Genomic DNA, 17,611 nt, shown 5'->3' on the forward strand with positions numbered 1-17,611 from the left:
ATGACAACAACAAGGCTGCAAATGCATTTTTTATTCCATAGCAGGGACAACAGGAAAACCACAGAAACACAGTCACAAGTAACAAGTCCAAGACAGAGATACAAGAAGCAATACACACTACAAAGTGCAGAAAAGCGATAAAGCCAAAGATGTTCACCTGATTTGGCTAGCAATAAAAAAAAATCATCCTAAACACAAAAGCAAAACACAAGGTAGAATGAGATGACAGAGCTTAGAATATATTTTAAAAAATGCTGAAAAAGCAAAGCAAATAATTTTCTTCTGTATCTTAAAAATATGTTACTCTTTCCAGTGCAATTGCAACTCTGAACACAACTCTCTGTGGCCCTTGGAGACACAGCATGAGGGCTCAGGCTGATTTTATATCAAAAGGGGTGAATATGGGGGTGAATTATAACATGGCAATTAAAAAGGAGATGAAAGTGTGAATCCACCAAGGCAGGAGGTACAAGGGGATAGGGACCAGAGGACAGTCCCAAACTGTGACCATGTCTCACCAGGACTTTAGGCTGGTGTGGGTGCATGTGCTCATGTGCCCTCAGCACTGGAAATGTTTATGACATTTCAAAGTTAAGAAATATAATAGTCACAAGTATAATGTAAATAAATTTAAATATAACTGGCTTCTCTTGCTTCGTATAATGTAAATAAATTTAAATATAACAGACTTCTCTTGCTTCCAGCCAACACAAATGATGAAAAGAGAAACTTGGGGACAGTCTGTCTGAGGGAAAAGAGATTATATACACTTAGAAAAAATGGAAGGTAAGGGATTTCTCCACTGGGGAATGTGTTGAGGCTTAACCCCTTACAACAGGAAAAGCTTTTTGCTGTTGGTTCAAAGCACTCATTCTTTGGACCCTCGTACAGAAGCCCATCACAGATGACCCAAGTGAAGGAAAGCACACCCTCAGACAACCTAGAAAACTGCTGCGCAACGCTTGACCCAGGAGGGGCCTTTCCTAAGCCCTCAGTTTTTAAGCCCTGAGAGATGCTCAGCATTTCTCCTGCTCTTTTGATATTCCCTCCATTCATGTCTGTCTTTCCATTTTGTACTCTGTCTGCAAACTCTCCACAGCGCCTTGGTTTGTGTTGGCATCGCACTGGTGCTCCAGGACCATGACCTGTGAGCCCAGTCTCCAGATGCTGTCTTAAGATTGGAAAGTAAAGTCTGCAGGTGTAGCATTGTTATCACCATGTTTAGCCAAGGAACATAAAAAACAAAATCAGTACTGCCTATTTCAGAGGAAAACATAAATTATAAGCATTTAAAAGATCTGCCGTGCCTGCAATAGGAAGAAATTATGTAAAAGATACGTGACATTATATTAGTGGATCGGAAAGTGAAACACCAAGAGTTAAAATTGGAGAAAAAATACATCTCAAGATGCTGAGATATTACTGTAAAAATTATTTTCTAGGGAAATAATACTGCCTTCAGTAATATGTTCAACTTTCATCGGACAAAACTATTTGTACATGCACAATAACAAACAATTTTGTACTGTCAAAAAAAAGAATAGATGATGCAGAATTTTCCTCCTCAGGATTTCTTAAATGCAAACAGCAAAATCTTTTTCCATTTACATATAACATGTTATTAATGTCATCCTCCTTTGAAGGTACTAATTATTCAGAAATATTGTCTAAAGAGTCCAGATATATTTTCAGCATTAAAGTTGCCATGCTAATGGCTCACATTGACTATGCTCAGAAACCTAACAAGAAAATTCTCTGTCTTTACTTCGGTTTGGGGGAAATATTTTGCATTTAGTTAAAGAAAACAAGCAATATTTATTCTTTAATAAGACATAATTATTCTTGGTTACCTAAAAAGTCCACCAGATTTTTTACCCTTATATCCAGGAAACATGCAAAAATCACATTTACATTTATATTCATACTCTTAAGGCAGAGTTTGGCCCAAGGAAAGAAGCAAAAGTACTGTCTTTTCTTAAGACATCATTCAGACCTCATTTATTTTAAGTTCTAACTTTTATTTTCTATAATCATGGTTGCTTTCATCACAGAGAAGTTAAAAAGAAACATCTCAATAACTGCAGTCACAACAACAGATTATAGGAAAACAGGACACAGGATAATACATTGAATTATGTATTTTCTGACTTAAATACTGATGTTTTATTCCTCTCGATTACACTTGCATAGTGCATACCTCAATCCAGTTAAGTCATTATTAAGCTCTTTTTAAAATCTAGTTTTGGTGTTTCATGTGAACAATTTCACCATTCGACTAGCATTATGCTTGCCTGTGGGCACAGGACTAGCACAGAGCATAAATCCTTTCCAGGCTCTGAAATACTCTGAAAGGACTACACATCTGCACTGCAAGCTGTGTATCACAGAATTTCCTCGTATCTGAGCATTTTTAAATTTGCTGGCTTATTAAAAAGAAAACAACAAAAAAAACCCCAAAGCCCCACAAACAACAACCCTTTATTACTTTGAAAAATGAAATCTTTTATTAGTAAAATACCTTCTTGTAGTGCTCCAGTCCTTGAGTTCAAGTCCAACAACCTGAACTAACACTCAAAGCTAAGAATGTTCTTGCAAATGCCCAAAGAAGTGGTTTGTGTCTGGCTGAAAAGAACCTATTTATTAGAGTGAAACCTTAGCCAGATTTGTTTTCCTCTCCAGTAAGGAGAAGAAAAAATTAATTCTGGCATTCATTTTTCCTAGTGTATCAAAGTGCGTAAATAAGTTCTCATCACTGTATTTTGCAGAAGTACAAATCATTCTTCATAGGTGAGTTTCTCATTTATGTTCAAAAGTGTACAGAAGCCTGTGAGGGTTTGGCCAGAGCTGGGGTGGTTTTTGCAGTGGGCAGGAGGGGACATGGACCAGGACTCAGAAGTTATTCTTTACAACTTCATGTCATTTTTTGGGGGTGGGGGAAGGGCTCTCTTCTGAGCTGCCATAGCATGGGGGAGGGAGCAGCCAGGTATTCTCTGGGGTTTCCTGTGTGAATCATTCCTCTCTTTCTTGTACCCTCTGTCATTAGTATGGTTGCTGTTACTGTTTGTTTTCTTGTCTCATTGCTCTTTCCAGTACATTGTTCATCACGCAGCCTGTGATCTTTAGGTTTTGTACCTCCAATTCTTCTCTCCATCCTGCTGCAGGGGAAGGAGGGGGCGCAGGGTCTGGGGACAATCAGTGGGAGCACTGAATTGGGGAATTTCTGTCCTAAACCCCAACATGGCTCCATTCTGTTTCATGTTGTTATTACAATATTACAATATTGAATCAGGTCGTTGTTCACTAATTGTTGGTTCAAAAAGACCATGAAGTACTGCCCAAATCTTCTAAAATCAAGCTCTTTGACCTGATAAAATTAAAATAAAGAAGAAACACAAATAAGCCATGGAAAATATCCTTGTGAAACTTGCAGAAGAAGCTTCAAGGAGATGTTACAATAAAATTATTTTCTTTCTATTGCAGATTTTTTGAAAATAAAAAACTGGAGTGCTTCTAATCTAGGAGTAAGTTTTCAACAAAGATGACTTTACATTACAAAAAGAAATATATTAAAATATTGATCAGAAATATATAAATAATTGCTACATAAAATTTCATCTTTGTGAAGTAGGGATTTTCCAAAGAAAATAACTTGCATATGCAATATTTTTGCCTAGCTAAAATAGAAGGTAAAAATGAAGACATGTTGCATTACGGCTGCTTATTAGGAGCCAGCCTCTCTGCCACTTTGGTCCCATCAGGTAGTACCTGAATTCCTTAAGTAATCCCACAGAATCCAATAGAAAACCTGAAGGAGTAAGGTACAACTCTTCTGATTAACAGTGGCAGAATCTGACCTTAAGGTCATTTTAATAAGCATACTGGTGACTCGCCATTTCCTAAGTATCCCTTTTCATAATACATTCCATAAAAATAAGCTTTTGGAAGATATGGTTTATCCTGCTCCAATATTCCAGGTATTTGGGAACCCTGAAGAGAACAAAACACTGTCTGCTTGTCGCAGACACATGAATGATAATGTCATATCCTGGATCAGGTACCCATAATGAAGGACATCCACAGAGAGACAAAGTCCATGTCCCACAAGTTAAAGACCCACAAGTCCCAAACACACCCATTCCCCTTCAGTACCTTTATAGATGTGTCTAAGCACAGATGCTGAAGTGTGAAGTTGCTCCTGGATATCAAACTTCTCTTTTCCCCCTTGCCAAGAGCAAGTTTATATTCTGAGATAAAGACAGACAAAAATATCAAGCAAGTACCAATTCAAAGTTCTGCCACATCAACAAAAAGCATCTTCCAAAGTGTAGAAATATCTTATGAAAATAGAATTTGTTGATAGTATTTGAAAAGTAGAAAACAAAACTGTGGTTTATTTTCCCTCTGCATTATTGTCTAGTTGTTGTCTTTGTACAATAAGAAAATAGCACATGGTTTATGCATGGGCCTGCCTAGCATAGAAGAAATTGAAAAGATGCAAACCAACTAGTGCTGTCACTGAAAAAATACTTCAGGTCTTGAGTGCAAACTGTAATATCCTATAGAGATTAATGTAAGCATGCCAGGTTTATGGTTATTCATTATTACACTTCTGGGAAAATAGAACAATATATCTTGATAGTTTTAAATACATATAGATCCTCTGAGTCACTGCTGATCATTTAGACCATATTTCTGTCACTGTATTTCAAAATTACCTTAGAGGGAGCATTTGAATTTGTGAAGTTAGGAGAAAAATTGGCAAAAATAACTTTCTTAGCCTTAAAAGAGTATTTAAATGCTGATTGAAGCAGTCTCTCATCAGGAGTCCAGGTAGAAAAGGGAAAGCAGGAGCAGGAGACAGCTAGCAATAACTTTGAACTGACCCTCAAGCCTCAGCTACCAAACAATGCTCTCAGGACCTCAGAGATTGTATTTCCCATAATGGGAAATAAAAGCCCGTTGTATTCTGCTCAAATGAACGATTTCCTTTGGTCACAAGACTCAGAAGCTAAATTTTTCTAGCAAACACAGGTACTTACAAAGTCTTCTTTTAAAGTCTGCTCTTATTTTGGCCTTGAGAGGGCAAGAACAACTTGGACCATCCCATTTAAAGTGTAAACAGATCTCTCTGGTGAAAGTGCAAATTAATTACCCAGCTTTTCTTTTGTCTTATAAAGTTGGTGGGGAGGAGGAAAGGGCTGAAGAAACAAAACTCCCCTTGCATAAGATCCTTTAGAAATACACCTCAATAAGAAAATATGCCAGATTAATTCAGAGATGTAGTCTGAACACAAATAGTGAGCACAATTAGAGAAATATTCATATTAACTGAGATAATTTTTAATGTATTTCAGAGGAGTATGTCATGACCTGGCTTAGAACATGGAACAGGTATTATCCTGGTAGGCATGGAAAACACTGCTGAGAAGGTCAGAGTTTCAGTAGAAAGACAGTGAGGAGGGAAATGAGTGTATAAGATGAATTTTGCAATGAAAATCAGAGTTTTAGGCAGAACAAAGATGAGTGGTTCAGATAAGGATGATGAGGAAACCCCCACCAGCACAGGTGGTTTTCCAGCATGTTCCCCTCTTGCACTGTTTGGGCACAATGGGGTCACCTGGGGTAGCCAGAGTTGGTGCCTTCTACAGATCTTGTTCTAGTCACTGGTGAAACCCTTTGGACATGAAGCTACACCTGGAAACCTAAGGCTGGGCTGTCTGCAGATGTACCTATGGACAAAAGTGAGGTACAGCCTGGTAACAGCAACAGTGAAAAGGTAAATATTTCTTATCTATTGCCTTCTTTTTTAACTCACCCCAGCTAAATTATCTCCCATGGTTCTCGAGAACCATGTGTTTATATGTGATAGCTAAAAAATTGATGATTATTTTTGTTTGCCACACACAGCAGCTCTCATTGCAGGGGTATAACCAGCATTCCTTGACTCCAGTTCTCTGGGGATTTTTGCTGCTTTTATAGCCCTGAAGCTCTCCCTTTTCAGAAGGCAGGACTCCCAAGAAATGCATGTTTTATTCAAAACATCAACACTGATAAAACAGGCCACCATCAATTTCCTCCTGCATGTATGCAAGTTTACTAACCACAACAGCTTTATTTCTATAATCAGAAATTCTACTGAAAAAAGAACAAACCACCAACCCAACCCAAAACCTGTATTAAGTAGAAGGTCACACTCTGGACTCAGCTGATTTTACACAGCTGTGCCCAAGATCAACCTTGGACAACTTTGCCATGAGCTTCAACAAAACCTTGAGGTGGGACCTGCCCGTAACAAGAGGGCTGAAAAGAATATAACTCACTGAGAGATCTGCTGAAAATATCCCTGCAGCACACTGAGCATCCTTGGTACCTCCTACAGGTGTTCAGGTCTCCATCACTGGACACTCCACTGGACATTTTCTAAACTCTTGGTGTAGCCACCAAAAAAAAGAAGATGAAGAAGAGGAAAAGAAAGAGGAACAACGAGAAAAAAGAAGAAAGAAAAAAGAAGAAAGAAGAAGAAAGAGGAAAAAAGAGGAAAAGAAGGAAAGCAATGCTGGGCTTAAATTTCTTAGCATTTCAGCCTGGAAATTGCACAGACGTTAATGAATCAGCCCAGGCCCCCCTTCATCCTCAGCTAGATCCAGAATTCCTCTCTATGTTTACAGCTGGGAAGAAATTGAATTAACTACATAGTATTATTTTAGCATAAATGAACAGGAAGACTGCACCAAAATTGATGACCCAGTGGGTGTTGCCCCTCCTTGACTGTACTGTATATGCAGAGCTTTCTGGACTCAAATTTATTGGTTTGTCAGAAACTTTAGCTATTTTCATCAAGTTGAGTTTTACATTAAACATTCCTCAACTTAATTGGAACCATGCGGACACATTTGGGCAGCATCCATGTTCCTGCTCAAATAAAAGGGGTACTTTGTTACAAATTCAGCATACTTTGCTGTTAAATTATATTTTGCTAGCAATTACAATTAAATATGAAGTTCACACTTAATAGTAGACCTTGTAATCGTGTGGGAGTAGCTCTCCTTCCGTGAACATCGTGCATGGGTGGGAGAAGGGAGAGCCCTGCAGCCTAATTTTAATAATGAAATAAACAGTTGTGCTGGTGAGTAATTCAGGGGTTTTAAGACAGAGCATTGGCAGGATGGAAATAGTTTAAGGAGCTTATTTAACCCTCTTACCTGCTACTTCTAACTCACTCAGGAATTCCCACCACCCAATTTAAGACAGAGAGGAACAGCACCGTGAGGCTTGGGAAGGGATCAGGGGGTAATGTCATGCCTTGTTTTTCTTGCTTTTAGTCCCCATGTGAAAACTGTTGAGGACAGCAAAATGAAGTTTGCACAAAGATTTTAAGGTTCTCTTTTTTCAACCAATTGTTTTCTTAATTTAATAAACAACAATTTTGTAAAAACGCTCTGCTTTTCTGGCATTTGTCTTGAAAAACAGGTAATGTTGCTCAGAAAATTGAGATTTCATTTTAAATTTCATTTGTGGCTTCATATTTTCATGCTTGTTCCTGTAAAAAGAAGGGTTTTTCTATCATAAAAAGACAGTGAAATATTCTAACAATTATATGTTATAGTGTTATTTCTGCTATCTTGAAACATGTTACTACTGACACCTCATGGAATTACAGAATACAAACAACAATGAAAAATACCAAACATAAACCTAAAAGGAAAACGTTCTCATTTCTTTTATTTTTTCTGGAAACAAAGCTTTTTGCTTGAATTTGAATTTGTACATGAAGAAAACATGAAAGGAGTCTAGGCCTGAGGAGACACTTGGATGAAATCTGCTTTACTAAAACAATAACACCCAAGATCAACTGAAAGAAAATATTTCTGCCCAATTCAATCTAATTTCTTAGTCTTTGCCCTTAAAATATCTTGCTGCCTTGCAAATGAATTTAATATCCACCCCGTCCATTTGTAGACAACTGGAGCTTGTCCTTCATGCAGTCGGTGCTATCCAGCTATCCATCAGTGGCAACCTGAGGCATTCCCTACTTTCTCTCTGCTAAGCTAGGTTCAATATGTTCGAAAGAAGCCTCCAAGCATGCCCATCTCAGAAGAAAAGTAAATTATTAGACTGATGCTCTGTCAACATCTCAGAGAAGCTGCCCTGGCCAACAATGGCAGCTCCTTGCATTTGTGGACATACATTTGTGGCCAGTTGGAGATGTGCATTATCCTGGTTTTGGCTGGGATAAAGATAATTTTTTCCCAGTAGCTGGTACAGTGATATGTTATGGACTTAGCATGAGAATAATGTTGATAATACACTAATATTTTCAGTTGTTTGTAAGTACTGTTTATACTAAGTTATTCCAGCTTCCTATGCTCTGGCAGCAAGAATGCTGGAGGGGTACAAAAAGGTGTGAGGGGACACAGACAGGACAGCTGACTCCAGCTGGCCAAAGGGGTATCCCATATCATATGGCATCATGCTTGGTACATAAACTGGGGAGAAAACTGGGCAGGGGCTGCTGCTCAGGGACTGGCCAGGCATCTATTGGTGAGTGGCAAGCAATTGCATTGTGCATTACTTGTTTCGTATATTTTTTTATCATTGTTATAATTTTCTTTATTTTTCCTTTTATTAAACTGTCTTTATCTCAACCCACAAGTTTTCTCACTTTTACTCTCCCCCATTCTGCTCACTGAGTGAGCAGCTGAGTGATGTCTAGTTGTCATCTGGGTTTAAACCGCAGCATGCATGCATCATGTGGGCCATGGGGATAGGATTTATGTCCCCAGACACACGTCTTCCACACTGAGCATGCCACAGAAATCTGCACCAAGCATCTGCTAGCTGAGGCATGGAATTTAAAGCAGTGTTTTCCTTCTGCAGCCTGCACATGAATCCTGTTTGTTTCCACCACTGTTGTTTCTGCATAAAGCACACCTGGAGAAGCCAGTGCCATGCAGCATGTCTCAGTTCCCTAGGATGGGGGAATTAAATAACTGACAGCTACTGAAAGCACTATCCTACAATGCAATCACGCTACTTCTGATATTGCAGCAGAGAATCAAACCTACAGGAGCACACTGTTCTCACAGAGCCTGCCTTACTGCTTCCCTGGAATGACCTGCTGAACTCTCCTGGCCAGCCCCAGATCTGCTGTCCCTCTCAGTGGATTGGTCATCCAAAAAATTGACATCTCTCTGGAGAGTGCTATGGCACAGCAAACCACTTCCCCTGTTCAACCTTTTCTGCTTTTACCTGTCCTCTTTGCCCATGCAGCCATTATAGTGGTAAATCGTGGAGAGTCCATCTACTTACATCTACAGCAGATGACTGCTGCTTGAAGCACTGAGGATCTCTTCAAACACTTTGGGGTTCCCAAGATAGCTCCAAGCTAGAAAACACTTTTATTTGATACAATTATGCTTCATGTTGGTCTCATGGCACTGCTTTCCACTGCAATTTCATTTTAAGCTGGGAATTATTATTTTTTACACTGGAGCTTTTCTACAAAAATGACAAACATGACTGCACAAGCCGCACATTGAACTTTGGAATCCATACTGTTTGACTAGTTTTGGAATTTTCCAAAATAATGATCCTTATAACATCCAAGGACTGCCTCCATTTGGTTACAAGGTCCCAGTGGGTTCCAAAGGACTTCCAAGGCCAGCCCCTTATGGTTCATTTCTCAAAGATTCTCATTGCCATGCTCCAGCTCATGCTTTCTCTGAGGGTGGCCAGATTTCACCAACATGGACAGCACAAGAAAAGTGCATATGAGAAGACAAAACCAGAAATATTCTACTGAGCCTAAGGCACCTCATTTCTTTCAGGAGTTGAACCTAATTCCCCATCATTTTGCAAATATGCCTGAAAAGGCATTGCATGGAAAATGAGACTGCTTTGCAGCAAAAGATGCCTTCTGCTCTTTAAACAATCCCTCTTCAACCACACATATTCTCATCTGTGCATTTTTAATAGAAGCATAATTTTTGTCATATGTTGTAATGAATAGCATGCAGCTAAATGGTGCATATAAGACTGTAATTCCATCTGGGAGTTTGTTGACATTGATAAACCACTTGGGTTTTGCTTTTGTGGTTCATGCCATTACAGCAGCTCAACAGGATTACAAACCTGTTAGGTATAGTTGGTTATAGGCATTATACCATATGATAATGATTGTATGTTTTATTAAAGAAAGCATTTAAAAATTCAATTGAAAATTCTCATCAGCAGTCTGATAATATGGCATTGAAAATTACATTTCTCTTATAACCTGAGTGGCTGGTCGAGTTTTTTTTTAAGATTCCTCATCTCAGGCAATGAAAATACTTTTGTTTGGATTTAATAATATCTGTGCTGTGGGACCAAAGCATTTCCCTTGCAATTTTGTGGCATCACTACTTTTATAGGATATGAAAGGCAGAACATTGCAATGCCCATGAAGAAAAGTGAACCAGACAAGTCTAGTAATTTCATAGCCTAAACTGAGTCAAAGAGATACAAATAGGGGAAAACTGCAAGTTCACTTTTTTTTCTATAATTTCCAGTCCCTAGTAGTGATAGTACTGGCAGTGCTAAGGGCAGTTTAAAAACCATGGGAAAACTACCATTTTCCTTCAATTCTATTGTAATTAATAGATCAGCCAATCCATGTATGCATTTCCCTGAAAATGAAGCTTATGTTAAGGCATCTCCCTCTTGTCCTCAAGTAAATGTGTTAAACCTGTGTGAATAGGAGCTTTCATTCTTCTGTACTTTACTCCCAGCTTGTCTGGATCACCGCAGGTTTTAAAAATTTCAGTCATGCAGCCTGTTTCTAGCATGGCTTCACTCTGTTAATTGGCATTCAGTTCACAATTAAATAACTGCACTTAATGACTTCAGCAAAACCCAGATGTTCTAGGCTGGATGGAAGGGAAACATTTTTGATATGAACTCTTACACTTATACAAACCACTGGAATGGCCAACACTGTCTGACAGATGACTGGAGGTATGGTCACATCTGATGTCCTTCTGTTTCTGCCCACTGATCTCTGTGGAAAGGTTATTATCTGTAACACCCCTGCAATAGATTTTCAGATTTTGCTTTTTGCACCACCAGCAGGAAAACCACAGGGACAGGTCACAGTAGCCCACAGGTACAGGCCACAAAGGACAGAATGCAGCTAAAATTTATTGGACTAGATGAACTTTAAAAGTCCCTTTCAACACAAACTATTCCATAATTCTTCCCCTTCCTACTGGCTGGCTTTACTGAGCTACTGCTCACCAACATCCACACATCAGCCTCAGGTGCCTTGCTGCTGCTCCCAGCCATTCCCTCTGTTCACACACAGGAACTCCTGAACACTGCAAGAGAGTACATGCACTCACACCATCTCCAATCAACCAAATTAGGGAAAGAAACTAAAGAATAAAACTGCCCAAAGACTGAGTAGAAATTATTCTGCTGAAGCCTGCACACTGGATCATTGTCTGGAGGCTCTGCAGGTGATGAGAAGCTCTCAGGCAGAGGCAATATTGACAAAGCATCTGCTTTGGAGCATCTGCCCCAAAGGCCAAGCTACTGTTTAAATTGTTAGGAGATTCTGGGGTACATTTGCCTGTTTATCCCCATTTCATGCAGCTTCAGACTCCACTACAGACTAGGAAAACTGAAATTTCACTTTCAGCATAATGGCACTTCCACCCTGTGGCTAGAACCTTCTCCATAGTGCAAAATATTTGCAGAGATCACTTTCACAACAAACTCTCCAGGCAGAGATGTGGTGCATACCAGCAAGAGATGTTTGCTAGCAGTGCTTAAACCAGCTACCCACATGACAGAAGTTACACCTCTAAAGAGAGCTTTTAGCTTCTATAAGAACACTGGCCAGAACTGATGGTCTAATTAGTGCCGTGTTTCCTTTCTTCTCTTGTGATGCTCTTAGCTGACAAAGCTGTATATGCAAAATGTTTGAAGGCAGACAAACCTACTGCTTCTGGGGAAGCCACACAATGGCCAACAAACAGTTCCAGCATTGATGGGAAAGTGGAGGGGGCTGAAGCCATACAGATGTGACATGAAGTAAAGCAACCTTCTCATGGATCCTGGGCAACATCCAACAGCAGCACACAAATGTCTGGGGTGGGATTTAGGGTTGCAGGTTGCTCCTACAGAAGTTTTCTGGGGATAAGATGGAAGGAAACAGAAGACAACCACCAAAGAATCTAGATTTGCAGGAATTTAAGATGCCTAAATCCTTTCACTCAGCATGTGTACTAAATTCTCATTAGTCTTCAAATATGACAATGATCCGAAAAACTTAGTGTATGGTTCCTTCCCATCAGGTTCTGTCTTTCTCATCCAGATATATCTCCATGTTTGACTAAACCATGCAGATTTTTCCTCTGTTAACAGTCTACAGCAATTCCTGTGAGGGCAAGATAAAAAGGGAGGAAGGCTTGAAGGGCCAGTCTCTATCCCCTCTTGCACATCATTAATAACATTGTCAGTGCAATGATGAAGCCATCCTCATTATAAATGCAACAGAGAAAGAATACAATGTGATTCAAGATGGTATCAGTGAATGACACCATTAGGTTTTTTAAAAAAAATACTTAAAATAGGCAAATTTGATCTGAAATCATTGAAAGAAAAATTTGGGAGACTATGGGGTCATTTTTACAGAATACCTTTGGTAAATGTAAGGGCACTTTGTCCTAGGTTAGGATAGAGTTAATTTTCTTTTCAGCAGCTGGTAGGGTGCTGTGTTTTGGATTTATGATGAGAACAGTGCTGGTAACACACTGATGCTGAGTTGTTGCAGTGCTCACTCTAAGTCAGGGAGCAGCTTTGCTGGTAGCTGGAGTTAAACCATGACACAGATTAAAGGAAGTTACACTACATATGCATGTAAAAGAGTGAAAATTAGTGCATATAAGTTTTGATATTGTTTTCTGATGAGTATTGAAAAATTCCTGGAAAAACACTTGATAACTATGTACTGTTTTATAATAGTTTCAGCTGAGTGATTTCCCGCTCTAAAGGGAAACACGGCCCTGCAGTTAATTTCACTGGGTTTGAAGAAAAGGCCATAGAGAAGATTTTTGGTATTTGTTTTTGAAGCTTAGTTTTATCCTAGGGTGAGGAGCCCTAAGCATTTTTACAATAGCTAAACCAGGAATGCACCAGATGTTATTGGTAGCATCACTATGGGTAATGCAGCTACCAGTAATTTCTTTACTTCAGGAGTCACAAATTAAATAATCCAGAAAAAATAACCAGGAAGCAGAAAGCTAAAACTGGGTAACTCGGATGCCAGGGCAGGCATAGTACATCTATCAGAATTTTTTGGCAATTTGCAGCTGGAGTTGCCAAGAACAGCTAGAAGGTGGTGTCCCCTGGAAGGGGTACAGCCATGCAGCAAACCCCCTTTAGCTCCTTCCTCCTTCGTTCCTTCATGATCAGAGCTGCACCTTCCCCATACTGTGCTGATCTCGGCACTGATATGGAAGGAAAAGAATTTAGAGCTTATCACATTTGGTAGAATCACTTTGGTTTCCTACATTTTGTGAAAGCAAAATTTGCATCTTTCTTAGGGTTAGACACATTTGTGGTTCTGCCCCTATTATGTATTGCTAGATACAATGCCAAGCCCCAGAAGCTGTACATGTACAAAGGATGGGTATGTGATTTTGATTCCTTATTATGGAGGAGGGAAGAAATAAGTGTCTCTATATCTTTCAGAGTTATTTAGAGAGAAGGAAACACTTAACAACAACTTTTTTTAATATACTACTCTGAATAGACATGCTGTGGAAAAGATGGCAAGGATCTTCTCTTGTGTTAGATGTTTCCATTACAAATAACTTCATTTCTAGGACTTAATAACCTTCAGACCTGATTCAAGAGTTTCCATATCACCTTCCACTGAAGCCAACAAGAACAAAGGGACCAAGTGTGTACTTGCAAGTTCTTCCTTTAAAAGTAGGGGCAGCTACAATGTGTTCACATTTACTGACATTTATTTAACTGATTCAGCATTACAGGCTGGTCATGTGGATTTGCAGTCTCATGGACTGCAATTTGAATTTTGGGATATATTCAGCTTGCACACTGAGAGCAGAACTGCAGCTTTGGAGGTGGCTAAGGGCAAAGCAGCCCTTTGGTACTGTGTACACACTACATTGAAGCACTGACCTTGCCTTTGATTTCCTTCCAATGCCTTCCCCCACCTACAGGTCACTAACCAAGCACAATCCAGCTCTTTCTATGTGACAATTCCCGACGTTTTGTTGTTGGTTTGTTGGGTTTTTTGGAAGGGAAATTCTCCCTATTCCTACTAAATTTGGAGAACAGACAAATACTAGTGGCTGCTAGGCAGATTCCAGCAGACAAAACCATGGAGCAAGGAAACAAGAGCCTGTCCAACTCAGGCCTTTTCCTGTAAAATATTAAGTCAGGCCTACTTAACTGGGTCACTCTGACTTAGCACTGACCTGAGGAGTCTTTGTTCACAGTACCATGAGGGTCCATGCACCTGAGGTATGTAGGCACCTGCACCAGTCTTCAGAGGCTCCCCTTGCAGTTCTGGAGGAGTAGATGCTTCATTTCACTAATTTAAATATCTGATTTAAGATGACATAAAGTGACTCCATTTGTGTTTTCCTTTGGCCATAACAAGAGTTAGGGTGCTTACTGTACCTTGTAGATACATAGATTTGATAAACCAGTCATGAAGTCATAAACTGAGACGCCAAGGGAGAGATGAGGAACCCTAACAGAAGAAACTCAATAGCCTTCCTGGTATTTTGTCCCATGGACTCCTTCTGCATTTTACTTCAGAGAGTTATCGGAAAAAAAAAAAAAAAGAAAGCAAACAAAGGCTCAAGAAACTACTTGGACATGAAGGACCAAACTTCTTTCTCCCCATTCGCGGTCCAGGATTGTACACACTAAGCTACAGATCTCTGTGCTTCTTGCTTCAAGATTTCAACATATTGACGCTGCATTCAGCAGAACTGGGGAGACACAACCTACACAGACGGACAGAAAAGGCTGGATCAGTTTCAGAAGATAACCAGTTAAAATCACTATTACAGAAACTTTCTACTTACTACAGGAAAATAAAATAATAGAAAGGATATTTGTTTGTTGGAATAAAAATATTCCAAATTAAGCTACTGTACTGCACATTTCAATAAGTACTTAAGGACTTCAATGTTTTAAGCACAAGGGAGTGTGAAACTCTGACATCATTATTATTAAAGTCAAGAAAGAAGTGGGTAGAGATAACATGAATGTTTGCAAGTACATTACCTTCTTGTGAAAGGGAAATGTGTGTGCTCATCTGCACTTATATGTGTGCAAAAACATGCAGTGGGGGAGCTAGGAAAGGTAACAATTTAATTTTCCTGGACACACTAGGAAAAAAGAAAAATATGTTATGGTATATTTTTCCTGAAATAAACAAATTAAAAGCTGTGAAATAACATTGTAGAAATTTATTCTTTGCATCAGCACAGATTTCTGAAGGCTAACTACAGACTACAGTTAATAATATGATGAAATTGTAAATATTTTCATGAGTAAAACAAAGAATATTGTCTTAATGGGAAAAAATTTACAGCTAAAAACAAGTAATAACTGCTTGATGCAAATGGCAGCAGTTATGACTTTATGCATACATCAAATTAGCTCATACTTAAAGCTTTAAGGAATTGTTTCTGTTTCTCACAGTCTTCCTGTTTGCCTTAAGTTATTCTACCATATTCTTCTAAATATGGAAAGTTTACTTGGAAATGTTTATTTTTTTTTTCTGTCCTCCACAGTTTCTTGAGATGATTGTTTTAGCATTGCCTTTATGGGTGGGCTCCTCCAAGTCAATGTGGCACATCAAAATTTTCTTGAGAGAACATGTTGAATTTCTTTGTGGCTTTTCTCACAGGGCACAAAAGTTTAAAAAATTAAAGTTTAAAAATTCTTTTCTTTTCTTCCCTGAGGTAATTTTCCGGCAATGAGAGCTACTGAGCTTCTATGCAGTCTATTCAAAGCTTCCTCAAGGCATTTTCTTTCACCATGTTCTTTGTTTTATGAGTTTTCTCATAGTTACCCAAATAATTTTCAAAAGGTTCCAGCACAAAGTTTCACTAGTGACTGCTCAACAACTATGAGTGACTGGACATCAGGTTTTTCCAAGCCTTTCAGATGGTGCAAACTGTCTTCAAATCCAGGAACCACTGCAGCCAGAAAAAACAGGCTCCTTGGAGATGGAGGGCATGACAGACCACAGAGCTTCCTACAGGGACCAGGGAGACATTGCATGGATAAACTTTTGTAGGTCTGAAGAAAATTAATTAATGATCCAGTTATAAATTCACTCACCATCTACATAAATCTCTTTTAGGAAACCAGAGCTGGTACACGCTGACACTCTCCCAAACCCAAACACTGCAGTAGTCACATCAGAACCATGAATCTCTTGTTGGTACATCATATGACTATCAAAGTACAGAATGATGGCAAGTAAGGTCATTTGGAGGTTGATTTATCAAATACTCTGATCAAATTAGATTAAACTTCTGCTCTATTGTTAGCAGTAGATGGTGACTTTGTGTACAAATTTTGGATCCATGATACATAGATCTAACACAACACAGTCTGTGTCCTATAGCTATGTAGAAGAAACACCCCACAGAAATAAAAAGCCATGCTACCCTCACTCTTTGTAGCTGGGGATTTGAGGGATTTGCTCTACACTTCATAGCAGTCACTGGCAAAGCTGGGAAACTATTCAAGACCTGTGTCCTAGCCATAAAACCATGTCTGCTCTCCTGGCATAGACAGAAACAGGAACATGCCAGAGATGCAAAGCAAATGCCAAGTTTTAGAATGGGCCCCTGAAGAATTTTTCTCCCTGGAGAGAGATTAAAGTCTTGCAGTACTTATAAACACCTGCCTAACGATGACAGAATTGAATTTATTGCTTCTTGTAGCAAAAATGCCTCAGAAATAAGATACTAGATGCCTATTGAGATCATCCAAAACAGCATGTGTTGTAGTTATCACAAACTTCAGGTGATAGCCTGAAACATCTGCAGCACATGTACTATTTGCTGAACACTAAAGCGCAGCTTGTAGAAACTCTGCCTGGTACCCTCCAGAGATTGTAAAGTAGCTGAGACATGATAAGACTTGAAAGAACACCTCACTTCATGATCCTCCTTCACTACCTCTGCACAGCAGCTCCAGTGGAAGCACTGCCAAATGCCTAAGCTGTGCACCTTCTCCTTCAGCTTATCACACTCTTAGGTTAGTGAAAACACGTTTCTGAGGCTGGGATAATAAGTTTGAACAGTGATCTTAACACAGAACTGCTGCACCTTTTCCTTTGGGAATCAACTATCCTCCAAAAGCATTTATGCCACAAAGTATTTCTAAAAGAAGAGTGGGCTTCAAAAATGTTAATCAAATGCAACATTTTAAACAAATCTTTCTAATCCGTCTTGACACATATATAAGGTTAGAAACCAAAGCTGTGCCATAACCAGCACCCTAAGAGCAAGTAATATCATACCTGTACAAAAACCTTTCCATATCTACTATATATAAAGTTGGTATGAACAAA

The sequence above is a fragment of the Catharus ustulatus genome, chromosome 3 (genome assembly GCF_009819885.2).
Source record: "Catharus ustulatus isolate bCatUst1 chromosome 3, bCatUst1.pri.v2, whole genome shotgun sequence".
Taxonomy (NCBI): domain Eukaryota; kingdom Metazoa; phylum Chordata; class Aves; order Passeriformes; family Turdidae; genus Catharus; species Catharus ustulatus.